Source organism: Ovis aries, chromosome 23 (assembly GCF_016772045.2).
Source record: "Ovis aries strain OAR_USU_Benz2616 breed Rambouillet chromosome 23, ARS-UI_Ramb_v3.0, whole genome shotgun sequence".
Lineage (NCBI taxonomy): Eukaryota > Metazoa > Chordata > Mammalia > Artiodactyla > Bovidae > Ovis > Ovis aries.
The window spans coordinates 55,508,019-55,535,144 of NC_056076.1; positions in this window are offsets into that span (position 1 = coordinate 55,508,019).

Below are 27,126 nucleotides of genomic sequence, written 5' to 3' on the forward strand. Positions count from 1 at the left end.
GGGCTATGGAGAGAAATGGAGATCCTGCTTTTGGCAGGATCAAGGCACCGTCTCCCGCTAGACTGGATCAAAGTTTTCAACCTCTGTGTCTTCCAACCCCAGTTCCTCTCTCTCCTTATTTAACACAATTTGTTACTTGGCAGTTTTTGTTAAAAAGCTACAGGGATTGTATTTTAGTATATTAATATATTTAACACATTGAAGATGTTTCTGTGTCCCTGGGGTAAGTACATTTCTTCACTTGTTCTCTGAGGATGCCACCCCCACACCGCCCCCAGCTCCTGCTCTCTGCAGCCCTTCGTCTCCTCGTCCCCACCCCCACCCTCCCACAGAACTAGACAGCCAGACAGTGAATCACCCAAAACGAAGGCTGAACATACTTGAAAATCCTCCGGTCTTAGTGTAAGTCAGAAAGTTTTGGATGCATACTTGTTGAGCAAGTTTTTCTGTCTTCAGAGACTTAATCTAGTTCAGAACTTCGATTCTAGATTCCCAAGGGCAGGGCAGGGCAGGGGGAGAAGCTACCAGAGAAAAGGAGAGCAGGAGGTGAAGAAACCCCAGGTCTGCACCAGGGCAGCAGCTCTCTGTCCCCCCACTCCGCTGGGGGTCCTGGAGGTCCACCCAGCACCCAGTGGTCCTCACTGCCAGCCGGGGAGGGCTTCTTTGGGAACATGCTGCTGCAGAGCTGGTTGGCATGTTCCTCAACATTCTTTCCAGGCCTCATCTGATTGATTATAAGCCTAGGTGTGGCGGTTACAAGCAAAGGGGCCTCCTCCTCCTTTCCCAGTGCCATTAGTTGGAACTGGATGGACATCTTCCACAAACGAACAGCATGTAGAGCCCACTGCCCTGCATTGTAGGTGTTTATGAACTCGTCTTCCCGCTCTACTGGTAAATCCTTGAGGGCAAAGATCATCTCTTTTTTTTTTAACCTCTGCATAATTGATACATGAAATCATTCTTGGCACAGAGCTTGATTCATGTTTGTTGAATGAATAAATGAGTGAATGGCTATTTGATGAATAAAATAAGAGTTAAAATGTTTAGAAGTAAACATCAGAAGGAACCAGAGAGAGAGAGAAAAAGAGAGGGGAGACTGGTGTGTAGTTGCTCAGTCCTGTCTGACTCTTTGAAGATGCTTAAAGAGGCAAGGATGATTATTTAAACAGAGCTGAGAGTGACTGGGAGAGGAGGGATTATAGGTAAATCCAAGTTCTTTTGGAGCCTGGTAAAAGGGATGAGATGATAAATGGTAAGCCTCTGATATGTTGGGGTTAACATTTTTTTTTCTTTAATAGCCATAGGTAACACTAAACTTATCTTCTTCATATTTCTATTTCTGGTCATAATGCATGTCTAGTAGCATTGACAGTTAAGAATCATCAAGATGGTTTAAGAGTCTATAAAAGATAAAGTCATGCGGTCATATTTTAAGTCTTTCTGTATTCATATTTAGAAAAGCATGTTATTGTCATCCTCATATTATTCTGTTTATCATCTGAGAACAGAATTTGCTGTAAGAGCATGTTCCAAATGCCAGGTATAATTGTGTGTTCTTAGCCTGGCAGGGTACAGTCCATAGCGTTGCAAAGAGTTGGGCATGACAGAAGCAACGTAGCACACAGATACTGGTAAAAGAATCTGCCTGCAGTACAGGAGACCAGGTATGCTCCCTGGAGAAGGGAATGGCAGTCCACTGCAGTATTCTTTCCTGGTAAATCCCATGGACAGAGGAGCCTAGCGGGCTACAGTCCATGGGGTAGCAAAGAATCAAATACAACTGAGTGACTAACACACATACACACACACACACACACACACACGCCTTCAAGCAAGTTCACATTTATTCATTCACTAATTTTTCACTTTGGTTCATTCATTCACTCATTCAAAGGCATAAACTAAGCCCTCAAAGAGATGCTTAGTGGGTCCCGAAGACTGATAAAAAAGGAGTTCCCAGCCTAGCAAGGGAAACAAATTCCTAAATGTGTATTTAGGGGTCATGTGCCTGTGTCAATGCGGACACATAAGACATAGCATTTCTGACCCCTTCCTACCCTCTCCTGAGCCATCTCAACCCAAGCCATTGGATTGACTGCCTCCTTTTCCACTGAGGCTGCCCTTACCTGAGCCCTTCAATGGAACCCCAAACTCTAGGAAGGAGGGGAGCTCTGAAGCTCTTCTTGTTTTTTTCCAGTTTTCCATGAGCTCTGATCTTGCCTCTGCCCCAGCAGCCATAGCTAGACCCCATTTTCTGCTCTGGCCTTTAGCCCATTACCACGTGGTTCCAGTGGCGGCCCCATCCACACCTCATCACGCCATGGCCTTTGCACACACTTTGGACTGGCTGGCCCCCTCCCTTGGGGGCTGCTTTTGGCACTGGGTCAGATCTTCTTTTCCCTTCCTCCTGGCAGCTACCCCCCTTTCATGTAATATCTTGTTTCAAGGTCTGCCAGCAAGATTCAAGTCAAAGTCGACTCAAGACAACCCTTCCCGCCATGCTCTACTGCCCTGTACTGCCACGATGCTCGTGAATACCTCTTTCGGCAGAAAAACTTCCTTTGGATGTGCTTCAGAAGGGAGGAAAGAGTTCTTGCTTCTGCTGGGGCTAGCCCGGATCCTGGACCTACTATACTGCCCTTTGCAGATTTCAACCTGAGGACTAAAGGAAGTCCAGTGGGACAAGACCTGACACAGACCGATTCATTAAAGAAGCTGAAAGCTCTGTGCTCACTTCAAGGGAAAGAGTAGAACTGTGGATTAATGACTTGATAGAATATATATACAGTGTTAGTGGATGAGTTGGAAAAGGGAATCAGTATTTCTCCATCTCTTATGTTAATCCCCAGATCATGTTAATAAATTCTGACATAGTCGACTTTCTGGTGTGAGAAGATATTTCATTTGAAATATGACAAGGTTTAAAAAAATGTTCTTTATGTAATATCATCCCTTAATTTAATGAAGCTTTTCGGACGACCTTGTTGTTAAACTGATTTGTCAATTTGCCTCATAAGATTGTATTTCTCTCTGTAAGAATAACTAAAATATATAGAGATATCACAGGTAAGTGGGGGGGAAACCCTTCAAACTTATATTTTGGAGAAAAATAGTGAGCTTTTTTGAAATTAGAGTACTGCAGTCTTCATTTCCAGTCTTCAAGTCTGTTAAAAATAATTTGAATATATGCATATATATATTTTTTTAAAGTAGGGAAAAATAACTTATTTATTGTAAACAGAGTATCATTGAATATGCAAATTTTTGAGCTGATAGAAAAAAAGAATTGCAAATCATCAGTTTGTCAAAGATCAACATCAGCTCAAACAAACCTGAGTTGACTTTTCAATAGGTTTCTGAAAGCTGGAGCAGTGGAAATCGCTAAAAGGGGAGGAGCCGGCAAAGATGTGTTCCCAGTTCAGGATAGCATCTCTCTGCTGAAACAAGCTTCATACGTTAGCCGGCCATCATTAGGTTGGTGACTTTCCTGATACCCAGGAGATGCTTGCTAGAGGAATAAATTTCTATGTTGAAGCATTTGACAAGCCTCAGTTCCTGATGTCTCACACTCAAGCCTTACTTTATAGTCACATCTGTTAGTTTAAAGCATTTTTAGTTTATTGAAGAAGCCTTCACAAAGAAAAAACAGATGATGAAAATCTCATCTGTCAAAACTGTTATTAAAACCAGTAACAGTGTGAAATTTTGTTTAAATTGAAAGCATCATTTATTTTTATCAAACATTTTATAAACAATCACATTTGAGAAAGATTTTAGGGGACCTGGAGAGCCCTCAACAAGACGCAGCTCATTATGTCGCTTTGTTGCTCATAGATAGACACAGCCTGCTTTCCTTTAACTCGAGGAGAGACCACAGGGGTCGAGACATTACCCGGAGTGGAGCTCGGCCGTCTCGAGGAGGGAGCGTGAGCAGGAAAGAGGATGCCCCACATGGGAACTGAAGACCTATGTCAGATGGCAGACATAGGGGCCACCTTCCTTGTCCTTTCCAGATCGATTAATTTGGAGCAATGTGGCCTGTGCCTCAGGCTCTGAGAGGGCTTAGATGAAGAAAGGAAAGGAAAGAAGAAAGGATATTCATGGAAAGAATGAGCAAGGCTTGCTTTCTTTTCTTCTGTGCAGACTGTTGATTTCATGCTCAGATCTGCTCCTAATATCAAAGGGTGCTTTCCCAGCCAGGAGGAGTCACAGCCAACCTCAAGACAGGGAACAAGACGAGCATCAAGTCCACTTAGTTGAATCTTCATTCAATCCATATGTCTGGCAACATGGAGACAAAACATCCGACACTTCGCTCTTGTGTAGACTCGATCTTAAAATATACAAAAGATCGAGTTTCATGTTCTGAACTGTATCTCATGCTTCTTTGGCTATTTGGTGTTAGCAGCTTTGACAAAGAAGTCATGTCTGAGGCAAAGTAGAACCGTGTCAATCTGAACGATTTGTTCAAGGGGTGACCTTTTTCTCTCCTTTCTCCGACAATACTGTGCTTAATTTTGTCACACTTAGATATCTCTTCCTGAGAGCCAGCAAAGGTTTGCCAGGGGGCCTGGGGCATAGGAATGGGGGCTTACAGAGTGGGAAGGGCCCTGCAGATCATCAGCTTTCTGTATCCATTCTTTTCTGAAGCCAACTGTTCTAAGAGTGGGTCTGGTTCTCCTTGGATATCACTCTATTCTTAAGCCCTCCTTCCATTTGTAAAAGAAAATCTTACCTTTCACTCATCAGATACCTCACTGAAGAATACAGCTCCAGGCCATAAAGACCCCCCACCCCACCCCATCCCCCAGCACTTTAAAGAAAAGTATTGTTGGGATCTTGCTGTGCTAAGTCGCTTTAGTCATTTCTGAGTCTTTGGAACCCCATGGACTGCAGTGCACCAGGCCGCTCTGTCCATGGGTTTCTACAGACAAGAATACTGGAGTGGGTTGCCATGCCCACCCAGGGGTTGAGCCCACGACTCCTACATCTCTGGCATCAGCAGGCTGATTCTCTTAGCGCCAGCCTGGAAGCCACTAAAACCAGGCCCTCACTCTCTGTGCCAGCTGCCGGTTTCCCACATTTTCCAAGAGGTGAAAATTTCATGTTTACTTCCAAAATAGCAGTATTAAATGTTCTGGAAATGAACCCAGTATTAAGTTAGTGTTGTATTTTAGCTAAGTTAATGTTTATATTTCTTGACCATTTATTCAGAGTTGCAGGAAAAAAAATGTTTTCATTAACTTTTGCCAGAGGATTATATATTGTCAACCTCTATGTTAAACATAAACACAAATGTCTTGCTCACTGGTAAACTCTTTTCTGCTCATTTATTTTTGCCGTGTGCTTATTACAGGAATGGCTGGCAAGTGCCACTCTTAAGAATATTAACAACAGGAATTAATGCACCTTTTGTGAGCTCTGAACCTCCTGTGGCCCCAATCATTTTTTATTTTTTCTTCTGAACTCTGTATTTTGATGTCCTGTGAACCCAATATCATTCTAGCCATAAATTATATTCATCCATGGAAATATAAGCTAATTGGGAGAAAAACTCTATTGTCATTAAAAGATGCATTTCCAATAAGAAGTTTATTTGTTACATTCAATAATTTTAACATCAAAATGTAAGATATAGTTACTTTATTTGAGCAATTGTGGCTTACTAACTGTAATGATAATTCAATCCAGAAAAAATTTTGAGATTTGGACCATAAGGAAGACTGGATGCCAAAGAATTGATGTTTTCAAACTGTGGTGTTGAAGAAGACTCTTGAGACTTCCTTGGAAAGCAAGGAGGTCAAACCAGTCCAGCCTAAAGGAAATCAATCCTGAATATTCAGTTGGAAGGACTGATGCTGAAGCTGAAGCTCCAATACTTTGGCCCCCTGATGTGAAGAACTGACTCATTGGAAAAGGCCCTGATGCTGGGCAGGACTGAAGGCAGGAGGAGAAGGGGACGATACAGGACGAGATGGTTGGATGGCATCACCGACTCAACGGACATGAGTTTGTGCAAACTCCGGGAGATTTTGAAGAACAGGGAAGCCTGGCAAGCTGCAGTCCATGGGGTTGCAACCGAACAGCAACAACAATTTTTCTTTCATGAAACAAGAACAACTTAAACTTTTCATATTCATATGAAATATATATTCGTAAATACATATTCTTGTTGCAGAGATGTATGAGTCAATGGTCAGTAAAAGACTTTCAAGCATCCTCATTAAGATACAATTCTGTGATAAATTAAATAAAATGGAAATAGAAGATCAAAGTGAAAGTGACAAACTTTCTGCTAAAGAAGAGTTTGTTCATACGGCGGTGGTGGTGGATATCAAGTGAGGACGTGGGTCATTTAAGGGCTTGGTGGGAGCTGGATGGCACACTTCCACCCAGGAAATTGACCTGAGTTTATTAAAAGAGTTTACAAAAATATTGGCGGTATTATGTGAAACCTAACCGAGGGCGAAGGGGCACAGAGGAGCCTAGTCCTAAGGGTGTAAAGTGAAGGAACAGCCACCAGTCAGCGAAAGTGACTTTATCTCAGGAAAGAGCTGCTGTGTAGCAGCTGTGGTCTTGGGTAGAAGATGGAGCAGACCCGTGTTCTAGAGAAGGATGGAAACCAGGAAGATACAATGCCCAGACCTTACTCTTTTCCTGTTGTCCAATCTTTTGCCAGTGCCTCCCATTGGTCAAACCTCACACAAGTTGGGTTCTAACAATAGACGTAATGGCAGCCCTTAATCTTTCATTGTTAACGATATTGTGATGTTAGCTTGAGGACGTCTATCATGAGATCGAGGAGCTTCTTTTTTTTTTCCTTTTCTTTTTCAAAAAATATTTATTTGCATTTATGTATTTATTTGTGCCAGTCTTAGTTGCAACACGAGGGACTTGAGTCGCCACAGGCAGTCTCTTCAGTTGCAGCATGTGGGATCTAGTTCCCCAGTTCAGTTCAGTTCAGTCGATCAGTCGTGTCCGACCCTTTGCGACCCCGTGAATCGCAGCATGCAGTCCCCCAACTAGGGATCAAACCTGGGTCTCCTGCTTTGGTAGCGTGGAGTCTGACCCCCTGGGCCACCAGGAGAGTCCCGAGGAACTTCTTTTGTATTTATAGTTTTCTGAAAGGATTTGTCATGAATTTTGTGAAAAACTTAACTGCATCTACTGAAATAGCTATGTTTTCATTTTTATCCTATTAATAACAATATCGATCGATTATATTATACTATATACAATATAGTATATTTATATAACCTTATATTTGTTTTTTTTAATTTACATATTTTTTAATTGGTGGAGAATTGCTTTACAGTTTTGTCTTGGCTTCTGCCTCACAGCAGCGGGAATCAGTCCTATATGTTTACTCCTTCTCTCCTGAGCCTCTCTCCACTCCCCGCCACCCCACCCCTGCAGGTCTTCACAGAGCCCCAGACTGGGCTCCCTGTGTTACTTAGCAACTTCCCACTGACTGTTTTACACACGAGCGTGGGTATATGTCAGTGCTGCTTTCTCAATTTGTCCCTCACCTTCCTGCACTGTGTCTGCAAGTTCATTCTCTACTAGGTTCATCATATCATGCAACGATTTTGCAAGGATATTTTCCTGTCCCCTATCACTTATCCATTGTGCTAGTATTATCATACTTAATATTTCTTCACTGTTATAAACCCCATCATGAGTTTTTGTTGTTTCTGCTTTAAAGATTAAAACAATCATTTTTTAAAATCAGGAAAAAATCGTTCTTTATATTGCCCAAGAAATTTATCATTTTCATTGTGGGTGGTGGTTTAGTTGCTAAGTTGTCTGACTCTTGCGGGCCCATAACTGTAGCCTTCAGGCTCTTCTGTCCATGGGATTTTTCCAGGCAAGAATACTGGAGTGGGTTGCCATGCCTTCCTTCAGGAAATCTTCCTGACCCATGTCTCTTGCATCTCCTGCATTAGCAGGCGGGCTCTTTACCACTAGTGCCACCTGGGACACCCTTCTTGAGTCTTTACTGATATTCAGTGACATGTTTCCACTGTAACCAATGAGGGGAAAAATTAACCCTGGCCCTTTGTAAGCACAGGGAATTTTTTAATCTTACAACTCCCTGGTAATTGTTTATTTCTCCACATGTTGTTCCTTCCCCAAATTGTGGAGTTTTATTGTATATACACATGGTTAGCATTCAGCTAAAGACTCAAGACACCTATTCATGTTTCTGGAGCCCTTTCTCTGTGTAGCTTTCTTTTCTCTGATATCCTCCCTTGAAAATTTTAGCTGATCTGTGACTCTGAACTCTCTCTCTCTCCAACTCAGCAATGCTACGAAGCTCTTCTTGAGCTTTCACTCTCTGGACTTCAGGTTTACAAATTACTTCCAGGTACCCACTCCAGTATTCTTGGGTTTCCCTGGTGGCTCAGCTGGTAAAGAATCTGCCTGCATTGAGGGAGACCTGGGTTTGATCCTGGGTTGGGAAGATCTCCTGGAGAGAAGGGAAACGCTACCCATTCTGGTATTCTGGCCTAGAGAATTCTATACAGTCCATGGGATCGCAAAGAGTCGGACACTTTCACTGAGCGACTTTCACACCTTCCAGGTAGTTGAAAGACCCACTCTATTTTCTCTCTCCCCCCGCCACCCCCGTCCCCCCACCTCCCCCGCCCGCCCCCGCCCCCGCTGGCCCACCGACCGCCCGGGATCACAGTCCTGTGCTGCCACTTAGCTGATGTCTTCAGACAGCTGTCTCATATTTCCTGCAATTTTCTGGTTGTTTATGGCAGGACAATAAATCTGGACCCTCTTACTTTCTTATGGTCGGAAGCTAAAGGTTCTGTGTCATCGTTGATTTTTTTCCTCTTACCTCCACATCTGTGTTGTTTGTATTCCCTCCCAAGTCATATCATGGCAGTTCCTCTCACTGGCCACCTCCTTCCTATTGCTTCAGTCCACAGTTACTTGCTTCCGCAGTAATCATAAAAATCTTCACCTAGTCTTCCTACTTCTCGACTCCATCTCCCAATCCCACTGTCACTCCCTTTGCCAGAATGATCTTCTTCGAACTCTCCTAATTGTGATTGTTAAACCTCATTTAAAACCTTCAGTGACTCTACTCAGTAGCAGAGTAATTAAACTGGTTTTTTATGTTGGTGTTAAAGCAACTTTATGCTCTTCTCTTTTGAGTTCGTCTGCCATTACTTCCCTTCATTTACCTCTTTATATAGCTTTTTCTACTAGATTTTCTCTTCCCTACGTAGTAACATTCTTCCTATCTTTGTGATCAAGACAAAACTGAATGTCTTTCATGATGTCCTGCTGGATCTCATTTGATAAAGTATCCCCATCCTTCTCGGAATTCGGAGAGTAATTTGTTCATGCCTCTCCTGAAACTTTTGACTTTGTCCACCTCTATCACAGTTCTTTATGACTCAGTGCTGTGGACATCAAGTATTATTTACTGTGGTTTCCGCCCCCCTCTGCCCCATTTTCCTTCTTATAACAAATGATGAAAGTGAATTTCCTTGACTTAGTGGCAAATAAAGTGTTGCTGAAGATATTACTGCCTGACTTAACATCTTGTCATTGAAACGTCCTCTTTCCTTCCAGTTGGCTTCTTTGACTCCAGAACCGAAGTCTAGTGTCAACCTTTCAACTCAGATAAGGTTGAAAACAAGCCTTATGTGGCATAGTCTGTGTTATCTCCATATTACCATTGGGTGTCATGCATCACGCGTCAATAATTTGACATGTTGTTGTTTCCACCCCTTTTGCATCATAAGTTGTGTCCACCTCTTTTGTGACCCCATGGACTGTAGCCCGTCAGGCTCTGCTGTCCATGGGATTTCCCAGACAAGAATATAGGAGTGAGTTGCCCTTTCCTTCTCCAGGGGATCTTCCTGACCTGTGGACTGAACTCGCATCTCCTTCATTGCAAGCGGATTCTTTAACAACTGAGCCACTAGGGAAGCGCCTTCCTTACTTTTATTTATGTCCATATTTATGCCTTGAGATGTGTGTATTTCTCACTAGATTGTCAGCTCTACACAAATAAGGCTTTTATTAGCCCTTTAGTACAGTGCTTTGTATATACAATTAGAAATACTATAATAGAATTATAAAAACTCTGTTTTCTGAGACATGCAGACTTTCACACTTTGGTTTACTGAGTGAGCATGGACCATCACATATTAACAATGTGATGTGTATATGATTTTAGCTAGTGCTCAATATGTGTGAAATTATATACAAAATTTGAATATAAAAATGCTAAGATCTCACTGACTGTTACCTGCTTCATGTCAGAAAATAATATCAGAATATTAGTTCCAATACGTATAGCCTACATCTGATAGAGATCCTTTAATTTTTTTCTCAAATTAAAAGGATTCAATTTTCTCTAGAAAATGCTTGTTTCTCTCAACCTCATTAGGAAAACATTTTCTGCATACTTTGCCTAAAATTACCTTGTTTTTCGTTTTAATTACACAACTTCAAATCACTTTTCCTCATTAGTATTTGATAATTATAAGCAAAGAAGCAAACATAAGAACAAGAAGTACATGAGCAGGGCAGCCATGCATTTTCTCCTTCTCTCTGTTGAGAGCATTGATGAAGTGCATTTAATTTCAATCTGCTGAATGACCACATTCATAATTTGTGTTCATTTCCATTCCAAGATGATTTCTTTCCAATTTGATTCAATATACATAATTTTTCCTTAAGCATACATGTCCACATTCCTTTAAACTTGTTTTTGTCTGGGGAAGGAGGAAAGAAATTAACACTCATTTTGTATCTCCTTTTGACACAGCCTGTTTTTGGCACTTGACACATATTACCTCATTTGATTCTGTGTACAGTCTTGGGAAGCTGGAATTATTATTCTTATTCTAAAGATGAAAAACTGATGGCTAGAAACCAACATGCCCAAGATTGTTTAATTAGGAAATGGTAGAGCCAGAAGTCAATAAAACCCTCCTCTTTTGGTTATTGGTTTTAATGATACTCTGTTGTTTATTTTCAAGCAAAGATTTTGCAAGAAATTCACAGGAATCTAGAAAGTTATGAACTTAAAAAAAATTGGTTTATCTAGTAGTGCGGGTGAAGTCCATGTGTTAAAATGCTTCTCAGAACATGACACTTGAACACGTTCCATGCTAGAGTTTCGTGATGTCTCCAGATTTGCTGACATGTAAAGATAGACTTCAAAGGGAAGCATTCTGAAATCTCATTGTGAAATTATTTCTATGTGGGCTCTTGGTTTTTTTTTTTTTTTAAAGACAGTGATCAGTTCAGTCAGTTCAGTTGCTCAGTTGTGTCCTACTCTTTGCAACCCCATGGACTGCAGCATGCCAGGCTTCCCTGTCCATCACCAACTCCTGGTGTTTACTCAAACTCTTGTCCATTGAGTTAGTGATGCTATCCAACCATTTCATCCTCTGTCATCCCCTCTCCTCCCACCTTCAATCTTTCCCAGCATTGGGGGGTTTTCCAATGAGCCAGCTCTTCACATTAGGTGGCCAGGGTATTGGAGCTCTTCACATCAGGTGGCCAGGGTATTGGAGTTTCAGCTTCAACATCAGTCCTTCCAGTGAATATTCAGGACTGGTTTCCTTTAGGATGGACTGGTTTGATCTCCTTGCAATCCAAGAGACTCTCAACACCACAGTTCAAAAGCATTAATTATTCAGTGCTCAGCTTCCTTTATAGTCTGACTCTCACATCCATACATGACTACTGGAAAAAAAATAGCTTTGACTAGACAGACCTTTGTTGGCAAAGTAATGTCTCTGCTTTTTAATATGCTGTCTAGGTTGGTCAAAACTTTTCTTCGAAGGAGCAAGAGTCTTTTAATTTCATGGCTGCAGTCACCGTCTGCAGTGATTTTGGAGCCCAAGAAAATAAAGTCTGTCACTGTTTCCATTGTTTCCCCATCTGTTTGCCATGGAGTGATGGGACAATGCTTTTGAACTGTGGTGTTGGAGAAGACTCTTGGGAATCCCTTGGACTGCAAGGAGATCCAACCAGTCCATTCTGAGGGAGATCAGCCCTGGGATTTCTTTGGAAGGAATGATGCTAAAGCTGAAACTCCAGTACTTTGGCCACCTCATGCGAAGAGTTGACTCATTGGAAAAGACTTTGAGGCTGGGAGGGATTGGAGGCAGGAGGAGAAGGGGACGACAGAGGATGAGATGGCTGCATGGCATCACTGACTCGACAGACGTGAATCTGAGTGAACTCCAGGAGTTGGTGATGGACAGGGAGGCCTGGCGTGCTGCGATTCATAGGGTCGCAAAGAGTTGGACACGACTGAGCGACTGAACTAAACTGAACTGATGGGACCAGATACCATGATCTTAGTTTTTGAATGTTGAACTTTAAGCCAACTTTTCTACTCTCCTCTTTCACTTTCATCAAGAGAGTCTTTAGTTCTTCACTTTCTGCCATAAGGGTGGTGTCATCTTCATCTCTGAGGTTATTGATATTTCTCCCGGCAATCTTGATTCCAGCTTGTGCTTCATCCAGCCTGGCATTTCTCAAGATGTACTCTGCATAAAAGTTAAATAAGTAGGGTGACAATATACAGCCTTGACATATTTCTTCCCCGATTTCTTAATTGGGAAAGGCAGTGACAAATTGATCTTAAAAGCCAACTGAGAATTCAAGTAGGTGGAAGCCATCTGTGCGTTTACCATCACCCACAAGCATGTTAAGTTCTGGGTGACAGTCGTGGAGACTGAGATCACATTCATTTCTACTCCCAGCAATTTAGTTTCATCAAACAAGCCACAGGTTTCCCCAAGGAATTTTGCTTAGCTGGGTTGTAAGTTGCTCCTTTTGGAATTATTAAGTCTCTAAGCATCCCACTGAGAGGCTATACACTATGTGCTATGATGATACTTAGGGTTGCTCTTATCTTAGTGACAACTTTAAGAGTGAAGCACTACCTAGGAATTACTGCAATCAGCTCTAGAAAATATAAGTTATAATTTCAAAGTAGTTATGTGAACTCAGTCAAGTCACTTAACCCTTGATTCCTAATCTTGGCTTTTTCTTCCACAAAATAAAGAAATTGAACAACAGCATCACCAAAAGAAGTTTCCTTTTTTAAATTATTTTTTTCCCCAAGGGAAAAAGTAATAATGTAATGAAAAAAATATTTAAATTATACAGAAGAAACACGATAAAAAAATAATTCTCCCATTCTGGTCTCCTAGGCTTTCTTTGATGCAAGCACTATTAACAGATTGTGAGTGTGTTGGTGCATATTTCTATGCCTATACAAATAGATACACATATGGCATATAGTCATATGTGTATGCTATGCACCATTTTTTTTCTTTTTAATCTCAAATGGGAATATACTGTACTCACGGTTCACCCCAATTTTATAAAATGGCATACATCTTGAAGATATTTCCATATCATCATATTTAGATCTATTCTGTTACTTTTAGTGATTACATACTATGTCTTTGTGGATATGCCATGATTTATTTAATCAGTTTTCTAATGATGGACATTTAAGTTTGCCACCGTGGGCATACGTGTATATATGATACTGCAAGATTACAAAGGCAAAAAGATACATGAAACAGACTCCTAGAAATGAAATTACTGGTTCAAATTCTTTCAAAAAATGATTTTAGGATATTATACAACGGATTTTTTAAAACATAATTAACCTCTTTGAAAAACGTTCACAGATTTATAAAAATTCAAATAAACAAGAATAAAATAAGAAAACAAGTTATTCTAATTCACAGCGATTTAGAAATTACTGTTTTTTACATTAGTTGAATAACAGATATTTATTAATGTTTATGTAGAAAGCTAGATAGATAAAATTTCATTGAAAAGGACTGTGATACATGTGCAAACTTTAAAAATGTGTTGCCTGTGTTTTTATTTGGATCTAACAGAATAAAGTAAAACTGAGGTAAAGCTGAAGGAATTTCTAAATATTAGATAATTGTTTCATTACCACGAGAGATATTAGTTTCTTAAAATTCTCCCTAAAGTTAAAACGGAAGATTGCAAAAACACTGAGGATGGAATCTACTCTGAATACGGTATTCTACTTTGCTTCCTCAGTGGCACCTGGCTCCAGAATTTGTTGTTTAGAAAAATTTTGTTGAGTTCTGTAACTTCACAGTCTAGTCTATAATAATCATTACCTCACTTTTGGTCATATTTTTATATTTAATGGGTTCAGAACTCATATTTTTAAAAACCATGGCTTTTCTATTTTTGAGTTTTCTTTTTTGATTTATTTCTTGATTACCTGGATTTAATTGGCATTATTACTTTTTGAAGAAGGAATCAAATTACTATTTTTCTAGGTGTTTGAATGCTTGAGAACACGGCTGAGTTGTTTTTATAAACACAGGACAGATTGGCCAAGTGTATTATGCTTATGTTTTTCATTTGCCCTCAGAATTTTCTAGGCATTACTGTCTTACAGACTAGAGAGTTGCAGTGGAAATTGTCTGACTTCCCCTTTTTACCATGAAAATGACTTGCTTTTGCTGTGTACATACCTGAGCTTTTTTTTTTTTTTTTCACACTAAAATTTGAAACTTTGAACATGTCTTGATGTGATTTTTCTTCTGTCACATTTTCTTAGAATATGATGTACGTGGAAGATCTGCACATCTGCTTCTTCCTTCATTACAGGGGAATTTTTCTTACGTTGTCTTTTGCAATACTTTTCTCTCATTGGTCACATTTTCTAATCTGACATAATTGTTTTCTGTTGGCTCTTTTTTCGGTCCTCCGTGTCTACTGTCTTCTCTCTAAGCTTTGCTTCTTGCGCGGTTTGTCTGTAGCTGTTAGCACCAGCAATTTGATTTTCAGGCATGTAGGACTTTCTCTTGCTGTTTCTAAGATTTCTATTAAATCTGGAATGCTGCTTTTTGGTTCTCAGGTTTTTTCCCCCAACTATGTACATTCCCTTTACTCTTCATTTTGTATGTTTTGTTAAATTTTTCCCTTTCACTCTTATTGGAATTAATTCATATTGTTATTAAGTTTTCTTCTTCCTTTCATTGTGTGTGTGTGTGTTTTTTCCCCACAAGGAGTTTTAAATGTGTTTTATTAAGTTCAAATACCTCAATTCTTTCTACTTCCTAGAGATGGTGCCCATCTTTCCATTACTGAAATTCCATAGGGAGCGGAGGAGCCTCTGTGTTCATGGGTTTCTGTTCTCACTGTTTCCCCAGTCTCCTTACCCACCTCCTCAATATGTTTCTCTCTAAACTAGGAAATATTTGTGAGATTAAAAAAAAATTTTGTCCTCTAGCATTTTCCCCAGAGAAGGCAATGGCACCCCACTCCAGTACTCTTGCCTGGCAAACCCCATGGACAGAGGAGCCTGGTGGGCTGCAGTCCTTGGGGTTGTTAGGAGTCGCACACGACTGAGTGACTTCACTTTCACTTTTCACTTTCATGCATTCGAGAAGGAAATGGCAACCCACTCCAGTGTTCATGCCTGGAGAATCCCAGGGACGGGGGAGCCTGGTGGGCTGCCGTCTCTGGGGTCGCACAGAGTCGGACACGACTGAAGTGACTTAGCAGCAGCAGCAGCAGCATTTTCCCCTTGTTTCACTTCTGGGCCTTGAAAGAATGGTGATAAGAGATGAGGGCAGCGTCAACATCTTTTATTTACTTTGTTGGCCACAACACTTTGAAGATTATGGTATGAAGTCCTTATTTCTTTTCTTTGGCTATTTGCTGCTGATACATTTTTTTAAAACCTTTTTTTGAGCATTCTTATTGCTCATTTTGTTAGATATGTGTGTGGGGATCATTTAGTCTGGTAGTGCCATTTATATAAAAAATGCTCTCCATTGCAGAAATTGGGAATTATCTTCCAAAACAGTAGCACCAACATGCATTACATTGAAACAGACTATGCAAATGGGAACTACCAGACTTCTCAGTCTTTGCTAATGAGATATGTATTATTTTACTGTTTTCATGAACAATTCTTGTGAATAAGTTCAGGTGGAAATTCACTTTCTTTTTGATTTGTAAGAGCTCTTTATCTGTTGTGTGCAAAGGCTTTTGCGGATATTCTCCCCAGATTATTATTTTTAGTTTTGACTTTGATGCTGATATCGTTGTTCATATTAATTGTTAATTTCTATGGCACCAAATGATACATTTCTCTTATTTTCTGACTTTTGTGACTTGCTGAGAAAGGCATTCCTCAAGACTGGATTTTTCTGGGGGGAATATGCCCCATGTGGAATTTTAGTTCACGGATCAGGGATGGAACCCGAGACCCTGTAGTGGAAGCATGGGCACCTTAACCAGTGGACCACCAGGGAAGTTCCAAGACTAGATTTTTAAAAATATTTTCTTGAGCAGAAAAAATAGATTCCTGATCTTCACCCCACCCCCACCCCTACCACTTGCCAGGCACTCACACACACACACACACACACACACACACACACACACACTGCTAAGCCTGGATCTAAGGGCAAGAAACTTAGCATGTGTATTTTAAAAAGCTTTCCCTGGCTGATTAACCTCCAATTAAAATAAATAAATTTATTTAATTAAAAAATACAAAATAAATAAATAAATAAAAAGCTTTCCCTGGCTGAGACTCATTGGGCCTTGATAATCTCTACTGTATTGATATCCTCAAATAGGAAAGTAACAATTATTTTGTGAGGGCAAATGTGCACTACAGGCATTAATTTAAGAAAATTTATATTTGCAGTTCAGGACTTCATAACTAATGTAAAGAGATTTTATAAAGTACAATTTATTTCCACAGTTGAAAGAAAAATGGTAAAACTTAATGATCTCCTTTGTTGGAAGACTTTGTTGAGATCAGACTATCAACAAAAGATAATCAGAAGGACAAATACTCCTTCAGAGTATTAAAAAATATTTGGAGAAAAGCATGAAACAAGAATGAGTTGCTAGACTGGAAGCCAAGCAGATCAAAGGGACTAGAAAGGGAAGAAGGGGGAAAATGAATATTTACTAGAGCCTCATTGTCACTGTTATCTCAGAAACACATTTTATCAAAGGGAAAAAAAAAGCTTGGTAAAATGATTACAGACATGTGCCATCCCATCCTCTGAAGCGGTTCTATTAGAATATCCTGTAGTTTTCGAGGATGTTTCATAGACAGGATATCATTTCTGTTCAAAATGATAAGGTGGAGAACATGTAGCCAAGTGAAATTAGCCAAGTGGCAGAACATTCGCATATAAAATAATTTATAGTTCACCATAAATGTTGTGAAATCTGGGACATGTACAATGCTGAGTTATGAATTCAGCCCTTGTTAATGTTTCCTTTGCAATATGTGATGGGAAACAGCTATTAAAAATACTAGCGTCACTATTTATTCAAAGATTCCACATCACCAGAATAAATTGCCTAAGAGGAAACATCTTGTTCGTAATGATTTGGAATACAGAGCTTAAAGTTTCATGCACGGAATGTTTAGCTTTATAATAAGGAAGCATTCATAATATGTGTGTGATATTTGTTAGCGCTAAAGATATAGCTAAATGTTTTATGAAAGAACTATTGTGCACTTGATTTTACAATAAACAGTTAAAACTCCTGGAGTAGATTTGATGCAAGTGGAATGTTTGCTTAGATTTAGCAGCGAGGAATACTGTAAATAATTCATGGGGTATAATTTGCCTCCATATTTCTTTGGCCTTTGAGGTCTGTGGATCTGTCTTTTTTCCCCCATGTAACTATTTTCTCCTTCAGGTAGCAGTTCCTTATGGTTTGCAGTTCAGCTCTGGGGCCAACTGGAAAGTAAATTCAGATCAGCTGATGAAAATGTGTGTGATAGATCAGAGGGAATCTTGTGCCTTCTTGTGGACACAGTCTCGGAGGCCTTCGGAGGTACCACCTTACTCCCTTCTTTGAGAAAGATGATGAAAAAGAAAAGGAGGAGGGCTGATCTCAGATGGTGCCCGTTGGTTCTTGTTCTTCAGTGACAGAGGTCTCTGTCTCTGACTTCCTTTCCAGCAAACCAGGTGTAATTAGGTGAGAAGTTTAAAGTGAGACCAAAAAAGTTAAAAATCTGGTGACTTAGGGCCATTGCCCAGCATCATTGCAACTGATGTGCTCAGTTGCTCAGTCAAGTCTGACTTGTTGAGACCCCATGCACTGTAGCCCGCCAGGCTCCTCTGTCCATAGTATTTCCCAGGCAAGAATCCTGGAGTGGGTTGCCATTGCCTGCTCCAGGGGGTCTTCCCGACCCAGGGATCGAAGCTCCCCCATCTCTTGCATCTCCTGCATTGGCGAGCAGGCCATGGCACGGAATTAATTGTTCATTACTGACTTCAACTGTGATGCCCAAGGCCATCTCTAGGGACTGTGAAGGGCTCTCCCCTTCTTCCCTTGGCAATAATATTAAGGTAAAATCAGGTCCCAGAGAAGACTGGGGGCAGCCTTGAAGGGGAAATGGAGAAAATGTGAAGGGTGAGTGCAACCATTCTTCTGAGTGTGACTGAGGGCTTCACAGAGCTTTAGCGTTCCCAAGGCCACCTTCTTAGCCACCAGCTTCCTTTGAGAATAATTCTTGGCTACTTTCCTTACTTTCACTTAAGTTATTAGGAATCTAAATATTTTTTCCCATTGTAGTGATTTAGTCAGTTCAGTCACTCAGTCGTGTCCATCTCTTTGTGACCCCATGGACTGCAGCATGCCAGGCTTCCCTGTCCTTCACCATCTCCTGGTGCTTGCTCAAACTCATGTCCATTGAGTCGGTGATGCCATCCAACCATCTCATCCTCTGTCGTCCCCTTCTCCTGCCTTCCATCTTTCCCAGCATCAGGGTCTTTCCCAATGAATCCGTTCTTCGCATCGCGTGGCCAAAGCATTGGAGTTTCAGCTTCAGCATCAGTCCTTCCAATGAACACCCAGGACTGATCTCCTTTAGGATGGACTGGCTGGATCTCCTTGCAGTCCAAGGGATTCTCAAGAGTCTTCTCCAACACCACGGTTCAAAAGCATCAATTCTTCCATGCTCAGCTTTCTTTCTGTCAGTGATTGTCAAACTCTAATGAGGTGCTTGATTATTTTGTTTCTTTGATTTGTTTTTGATGTTTCTTTGGACATTGTTTAGAAAGAACCTATCCATTACATGCAGCGTGAGTCCACAGATGTTTTTCCTTTCCAATATGAGTTGTGTTGAAGTAGGCTTCTGAGAGGGGCTTCCCAGGTGGTGCCTGTGATAAAAAACCTGCCTGCCGATGCAGGAGATGTAAGAGACACTGGTTCGATCCCTGGGTTAGGAAGACCCCCTGGAGTGGGGCATGGCAACCCACTCCCAGTATTCTTGCCTAGAGAATCCTGTGGACAGAGGAGCTTGGCAGTGTATAGTTTGTAGGGCTGCCAAGAGTGGGACACCACTGAAGTGACTTAGCATGCATGCAGGCTTCTGAGAGGGTGACTGCCAGGCCATTCCTCCCCACTTCACCCTCCAGCACAAACACACAGAGGGAAGACTACTCTCCAAGGCCTGCAGGAAGGGAATAACTTCCACTAAGGGATAAATCAGAGGAGAAACAATCATTTAGGAAGACGTTTATATCAAGGGCACTAAAACTTTAGTAAGAATAGTGCATAAACCCTTCCTTACCTGCCTTCACATGTCTGCGATGGAGAATGGTGGACTGAAAAGTGTGTTTCCTCCGTGAGCATCCTCCAGATAGGATGCAGTTAACAACTGCTCTGGGAGCCAGGTGAGGGGAAATTCTCGCCTTGGCTCCAACACCAATTAGCTTGTGAAGTTGGCCCTTCCCCCGTCCAGCTTCCTTAGGCATCAGCTGATTCTAAAATCCTTTCCAACTTAAGTCTCCTCTTGTTCGAGGCAAGTGTTTCCTGAATTGCAGTCAGATGTATCCCAAAAGGGCCAGCATGAAGCTCCCAGCCTTCAGTGGAAGAAAATGTGTTCCTTTTTAATGGTTTCTGTACCTGGATGTGGGCCTGTAGAGAACAAAGAATTCTGTTGGGGGAAATCTAGGAAGCGGGATTTTACTGAAGTAGAGAGCCTAGAAGGGACTTCCCCGGCAGTCTAGGAGTTAAGACTTCCCTTCTGGGGCTTTCCTGGTGGCTCAGTGCTATAAAGTCTCCCTGCCATTGCAGGAGACGTGGGTTCAATCGCTGGTCCCGGAGGAGCCACGTGCTGTGGAGCAACTAAGCTCTTGTGCCACAACGACTGAGCCTATGCACCCTAGAGCCGTGCTACACAACAAGAGACATCACCACGGCGAGAGACCCGCACACCATGACTAGAGAAGACCCACCACTGCGAAACAAATAAATAAATAAAATTACATACAAAAAACCCCCACCTTCCAACACAGGGGGTGTGAGCACAATCCGTGGTCGGGCAGCTAAGAACCCACGTGCCTTGTGGCCCACCCCCACCCCCCCAAAAAAACCAAAAAATATACGAAGAGGCACTATTGTAAAAAATTCAGTAAAGACTTCAAAAAATGGTTCATGTTAAAAAAAAATCTTAAAAAAAGAATAGAGCCCAGAAGAGGAATGTATCAGTACCATGAGACTATCTTGGCGCTCCTACATCGTGGAAGACACGTTACATGGTATCGTACCAGAAGGGTTCCATAGGCCACAGGATGACCCTTTGGTGCTTTCACACTGTGAATGTCATTGTTCTGCTGCCTTTAAGAAATGACCTTCACATGTGTTGACCTGCAGACCACCTCAGCTCGGCCAAGCCACCCTCAAAAGCACTCCCTTGTTCCTTCAAGACCCATAGTACTCCCTCTCCCGGTCTTGACTCCTAATCACCAGTGTGCATCTAACACAGTCAGACCAAGACCAAATTCCTTTCAGTCAGTGAAAAGAAAATGATGTTTAAAAAGAGAGAGAGGAAAGAAGGATTCAGCAGGTAAATCATCATTTCAGGCCAGGAACCAAAATGGAGGCACTGACATATTACAAAACCCAAGATGTCAAGAATCTGCATGTTATCTTGAGAATCCTTAGGAATGTATTAATGCTTGGAGAACTCTCCGCTAAAAGCAAGGTATTTGCCCAGACAGGGCCACCTGCAGCTCTGCTTTGTAACGTTTTCTCCCAGAAGCCAGAAACTTGGGTTCTGAACCAGGGCAGAGGCTCACATGCCTCTTTCTGAGCCCCTGCTTTGTAAGACAACACTGTGATTTTCTTTGGAGCATGTCCACTGGGGCGCTGACCAGGATGGAACCTATTTAGCTCATAAGTCCTGACAGTTTCATAGCCAAAAGGTGGGTTAAAAGGCAGTTCATCAAAGTTCAAGTCATGATAAGAGCCCTAGCATGAAATGGGAGGCTGGACTTGCCATAAAGAGAGGTATTATTTTGGGAAAGGTTGGCATGTTTATGATTCTTGAGGCTATGTGAGCTCAATTTTTCCCCTTAAACATCTGCCACAGGTGCTGGGGAAACACTGCTTGTATTTTTGTATGAAAGTGGTGTAAATAATGTCCACTTTCAATAAACTTTTAAAACCAAAACAGCTGCCATTTGGGGCTTAAAAACAACTTGTGACTTCCCGTAAGTCTGAGTGACCTTATCACCATTCTCTAACATTGAAAAATGCTACCCTCATCCCCTCCGCACCACCCTACCTTTGGTCTGTAGCCTGGAAAGTTCATAGCCCTCGACTCTGGTTTTCAGAATTCATGGCATTGGTTTTAAGAGAGAAATAAACTACTTGCCCTAGATCTTTGGAGGGGGTTCTGAAGCTGGAGCACGTACTGCTGTCTGGGGAAGACGACATACTCTGCTTTGTGATTTAAAAAAAAAAAACAAAAAAAACCAAAAAAACCCAACTCTTTAAAAAACTCCAATAATAAAAATTAAAAAAAAGGCAACTTAATATTTGTATATGTGCATACACACACACACACATATATATATATATATATAAAGTGCATGAAAAGGAAAAAAACAAATAAAAAAATAAAAAACTCCAGTACTCAGAAGGGCTTTAAAAAAATGTGTATGACTCTTTGTTGCTGTGTTGTTTGTTATATGTTGTAAGTCACAACAGCTTGGACTTTATCTTCTAAATTCTTCTGTGATTTCCTAAAGATTTGACCCAGGACAGGAAGCAATCTACAAAGCCGATGCATGTAATAGACATTACGTTATGAGTTTTCAGGCCTTTAGATGTGTTTTCTTTCTTAGCCACAGCAGATTTCCTTTTTTCAGCTGCAGTAGATTCAAAAGTTTTCCCTTCAGCAAGTCCTTGTGCCGTGGGAGCAGGTTGGGTACATCCAAAGGGATGATGGATTTCTCCTCTCACTTTTAACACAATGCGGTTTACCTCTTTTAAGATTTTATTTCTGAAGATAAGATGGGAGGGACTTCCCTGGAAGTCCAGTGGTTAAGACTCCATGCTTGTGGTGCAGGGGGCGTGTGTTTGATCCCTGTTTGGGGGGAGAAGACCCTACATGCCACATGGCACAGCCAAAAAAAATCTGTAACAATAAAAATTTTTAAAAAGATAATATGTGAAATGATGGAAAAAGAGAATCCAGAACATTTTTACACATTGCTACTGCTGCTGCTAAGTTGCTTCAGTTGTGTCTTACTCTGGGCAACCCCATAGACGGCAGCCCGCCAGGCTCCCCCCATCCCTGGGATTCTCAAGGAAAGAACACTGGAGTGGGTTGCCATTTCCTTCTCCAATGCATGAAAGTGAAAAGTGAAAGCGAAGTCGCTCAGTCGTGTCCAACTCTTAGTGACCCCATGGTCTGCAGCCCACCAGGCTCCTCTGCCCATGGGATTTTCCAGGCAAGAGTGCTGGACTGCGCTGTCATTGCCTTCTCCGTTTTACACATTATGGGATTTGATATGTGTACATGGACTCTTTCATAGCTTAATACTCAATAGATTAGATAGCTGGAACTTCACAGGTGACTCAGTGGTAAAGAATCGACCTGCCAGTGCAGGAGATGCAGGGGATGGGGTTTCTATCCCTGGGTCGGGAAGATCCCCTGGAGGAGGAAATGGCACTCCAATATTCTTGCCTGGGAAATCTCATGGACAGAGAAGCCTGGTGGGCTGTAGTCCGTGGGGTCACCCAGAGTTCAGACACGGCTGAGTGACTGGTGCAGCACACACTTTAGGTGGTTGAATGGAAGCCTGTTAACTAGAATCACTAGTTTACCTGGTTGAGATCTCTTGTCCTGCTGACTGAGCCTGGGTGGCCTCCACTGGGGTAGTTTTGCTCCCCTGATTCCAGGGGTCACTTGGCAGTGTGGTTCGCTTATGATAATATTGGGAGAGGATGCTCCTGCCTCTAGTGGGAAGAGGCAAGGGAGACCACCCAGAGCCCCGCAGCATAGCTCTCACAATGAAGAATTTGCTCATTAAATGTCAGCAGTGCTGAGGCTGAGAAGTTCTGGGGGAGAAAAGTGACACTGGGGTAAACACAGGGTTAAGGGCTGAGAGTTAAAGAGGGTATGAGAGATTAATTTGAAGACTACTATCTTCACATGTCAGGTCCTAGCCCATCATCACACAAGAAAGAGAATCCTTCTTCAAGGCACCAGAGGAGACGCTTATGCAACGGGAGACTCGGGGAGCACTCCAGTCTCCAGGGAGTACTCCAGAGAGGACTCCAGAGCTCCGTGTTGTTTTTCCCCTTCTTCCAGAAATCGCTAAGCGGCAGAACCGAGGAACGATACTTGGGTCATTTGCAGAGCATCTCCATTGCCCACTCCCTTGTTTTTTTTCTAACTTGTTATAACACTTGTTTAATGTATAAAATATAGACTAAATGGTAGCCACTTAAATATTAATAATATGAAAGTGTCTACAGTAAAACACCTTCTTCTCCCCCTTCTTCAATCAAGCCCCCACTTTGCTGATGTCACATTACATCAGCTGTAGATTCTGTACACACTGTAGATTTGTGAGTGGAATTTTGCTTTACACTCTGCCCCCAAGTAATGCATTACTCTGAATTTTTTTCTTTTTCCTTTGACAAAGATGTGGTAGATGCTTTTGGAACTTAACTCATTTGAATTGACCTTTTAATTTTTAAAATTGGCTGTATAATATTCTATAGAATCATTGTACCTTTGTTCATCCAAACTTTCCTCCCCGCTTTTGATCAACATTCCTATTGTATCTAACTTTTTGCTGAGGCAAACAGTGCAACAGTGATCACCTGTGTACATACAGCTTCAGTACTTGCACACTCACCACTTGGCATCCACCATCTTCTCAGACAAACCTGTGAACGTTGAAGTCCTTACATAAAATGTTACCTAGTATTTGCATGTAACCTCCTCACATCCTCCTGTCTCCTTTAAATCATCTCTAGAGTACTTATAACATCTAATACAATGTAAATACTGTGTAAATATTTGCCACCAATGGCAAATTCAAGTTTTGCATTTTGGAATTTTCTGAATTTTTTTTTTTCATATTTCCAATCCATGTTTCGTTGAATCCCTGAATGTAAAATCCAAGGATACAGAGAGCCAACTGTACTCTTATTTACTTAATAGTATTCTTATTTCTGTTGGATTCAAAATGGAATGGCTAAGAGAAAGGTAATACATTTTTTAATCTAAAAATTACTGCTGTATTTCTTTAGATGTTTTAATAATGTGACATCAATGAGGTATGAGTGCTTACTTCCCCAGAATTTTGCCAGTAAAAGTTGTTAGTAATCATCTTAATTATTTAATAGGATCTAGTATGCTACCATCATATATGTGCAAAGATATCCTAATATCATAAAATAGTCACTATAGTTTCTTGTGTTATATTTGTGTATATATATATATATATACACTCACATATATATATATATATATATATATTTTTTTTTAGTCTAGACTTTATGTATGATGTGAAATAAAGGCCTAATTCTATTTTCTTCAAATAGAAAACCAGTTGGCACAAACTATTGTATAACCTATCATGTTCCCATAGATTTAAATATGATCTTTATCACATACATTATTTCCATAATACCAGGGTTTGTTTCTGATCATTTAATTATATTACACTGGTTATTTTCACCTCTGCCGTTAGCACACAGAGTCTTACCACACTGTCTAACTCTTACAGCTTTATAATAAATTTTGATATCTAGTAAAACAAGTTGCTCTTTTTTTTCTATTGTTTCAAAATACACATAACACAAAACTGGCCATTTTACATGTTTAATTGTAAAGTTCAGTAGCCTTAAGACATTCCCATTGTTGTGCAACCATCACCACTGTTCATTGCCAGAACTTTCTCGTCTTTCCCAACTGGAACTCTGTCCTCATTCATCACTAACTCCCCGATTTCTCCATCCCCCCAGCCACTGGCAGCTACCACTCTGCTTTCTGTCTCTATAAAACGATTGGACCACTCTTGCTGCTGTTGTTTAGTCACTTGGTCCCTGGCTCTCTGCGACCCCATGGGCTGCAGCCCTCCAAAGTCCTCTGTCCATGGGATTCTCCAGGCAAGAATACTGGAATGGGTTGCCATTTCCTTCTCCAGGGGATCTTCCCAACTCAGGGATCGAACCCGGGTCTCCTGGACTGCAAGTGGATTTGCTGCCACTGAGCCACCAGGGAAACCTTACTATTCTAAGGAACTGATATAAATGAAATCATACAGTATTCGTCCTTTAGTGACTGGCTTATTCACTTAGCATGATGCCCATGGGCTTCTGTGGTGCTTCAGATAATAAGGAATCTGCCTGCAATGCGAGATACCTGGATTCAGTCTTGGCATCTTATAAAAAATCATTTGACCATATCTGTGAGTGTTTATTTCTGGGCTCTGTATTCCATTCCATTGGTCTGCATGTCTATCTTTATGCCAGTGCCACTCAATTTTGATTACCATAGCTTTAAAGTAAGTTTTTATCTTGTTATTAAAATGTATTTATTTTCCAAAAGTATCATGCCTTTTCTTGCTCATTTTCCCTTCAGATTGAAGTTCGGAGTACTGTCTCAATTGATATTTTGAGCATTAATGTGTAGACTAATTTGAAAATAACTGACTTTTAGTTTTGCAATATTGGTTTTTACCATTCACAATTATGCTAGTTTCTCTTTTTAGTGAGATTATTTTGTGGCTCTGAGTAAAATTTTCAATTTGCATCCATGTCTTGCATATTTCGTATTAGTTTTATTTCATGTATGAGTTCTTAATTTTATCTTTCTTAGTTCTGTTGGTTTTTAATGGATTTTTTTCCATTACATTTTAAAAAATTGATTATTGTTAGTGTTGAGAACAGATTATTTTTGAATTTTGTTTTATCTGCTAATTGAACTCTGTTACTTGTTTGAATATTATTCCATTGCTTTCTCTCTCTCTTTTTTTTTTTTTTTTTGGTATGTTAGATAATCATATTGTCCACCAGTAATGAAATTTTACCTTTTCAGTTCCATTATTTGTATCATTTGTTGCTCATATCTTATTGTCCTCTGGTGCCCAGTGCATTGTATTCTGTGATAGTAGTCATGGCAAACATTTCTGTTTCATTTTTGAATGCCAGTGTGTCTAATATCTATTATCAAGAATAATAATAGCTATAGGTTTCTGATTGATCACCTTCATAAGTTAAGGAAGTGTTTTTCTACATTTGGAAAAAGATATTGAACTTTAGTATATAATGTATTAGCATAGATAATAATCAGTATTTATCTTTCATTTATTAAGATGCTTAATTATGTTCTTATTTTCTTAATTTTGAATTATCCTCATGCTCCTGGGATAAATGTTTCTAGGCATACTTGGTTTTCTATTTTAATACTTAGCTAGGTTCAATTTAGCAATGTGCTATATAGAACTTTTTCATTTATATTTATGAGTTAACTGATGCCTAGTTTTCTTTCTTAATTTTGATATTGGGAGTTTCTTACCTTGTGATATGTTCTAATACTTTCATTTTTAGCTTCCCAGGTGGTGCTAGTGTTAAAGAACCCACCTGCCAATGCAGGAGACAAAAGGTGTGGATTTTTTCCCCAGGTCAGGAACATCCCCTAGAGATGGGCATGGCAATCCTCTCTAGTATTCTTGCCTGGAGAATCTGCTGGACATAGGAACCTGGTGGGCTATAGTCGATAGGGTCACAAAGAGTTGAACACAACTAAAGTGACTTAGCACATGTGAGTATTAA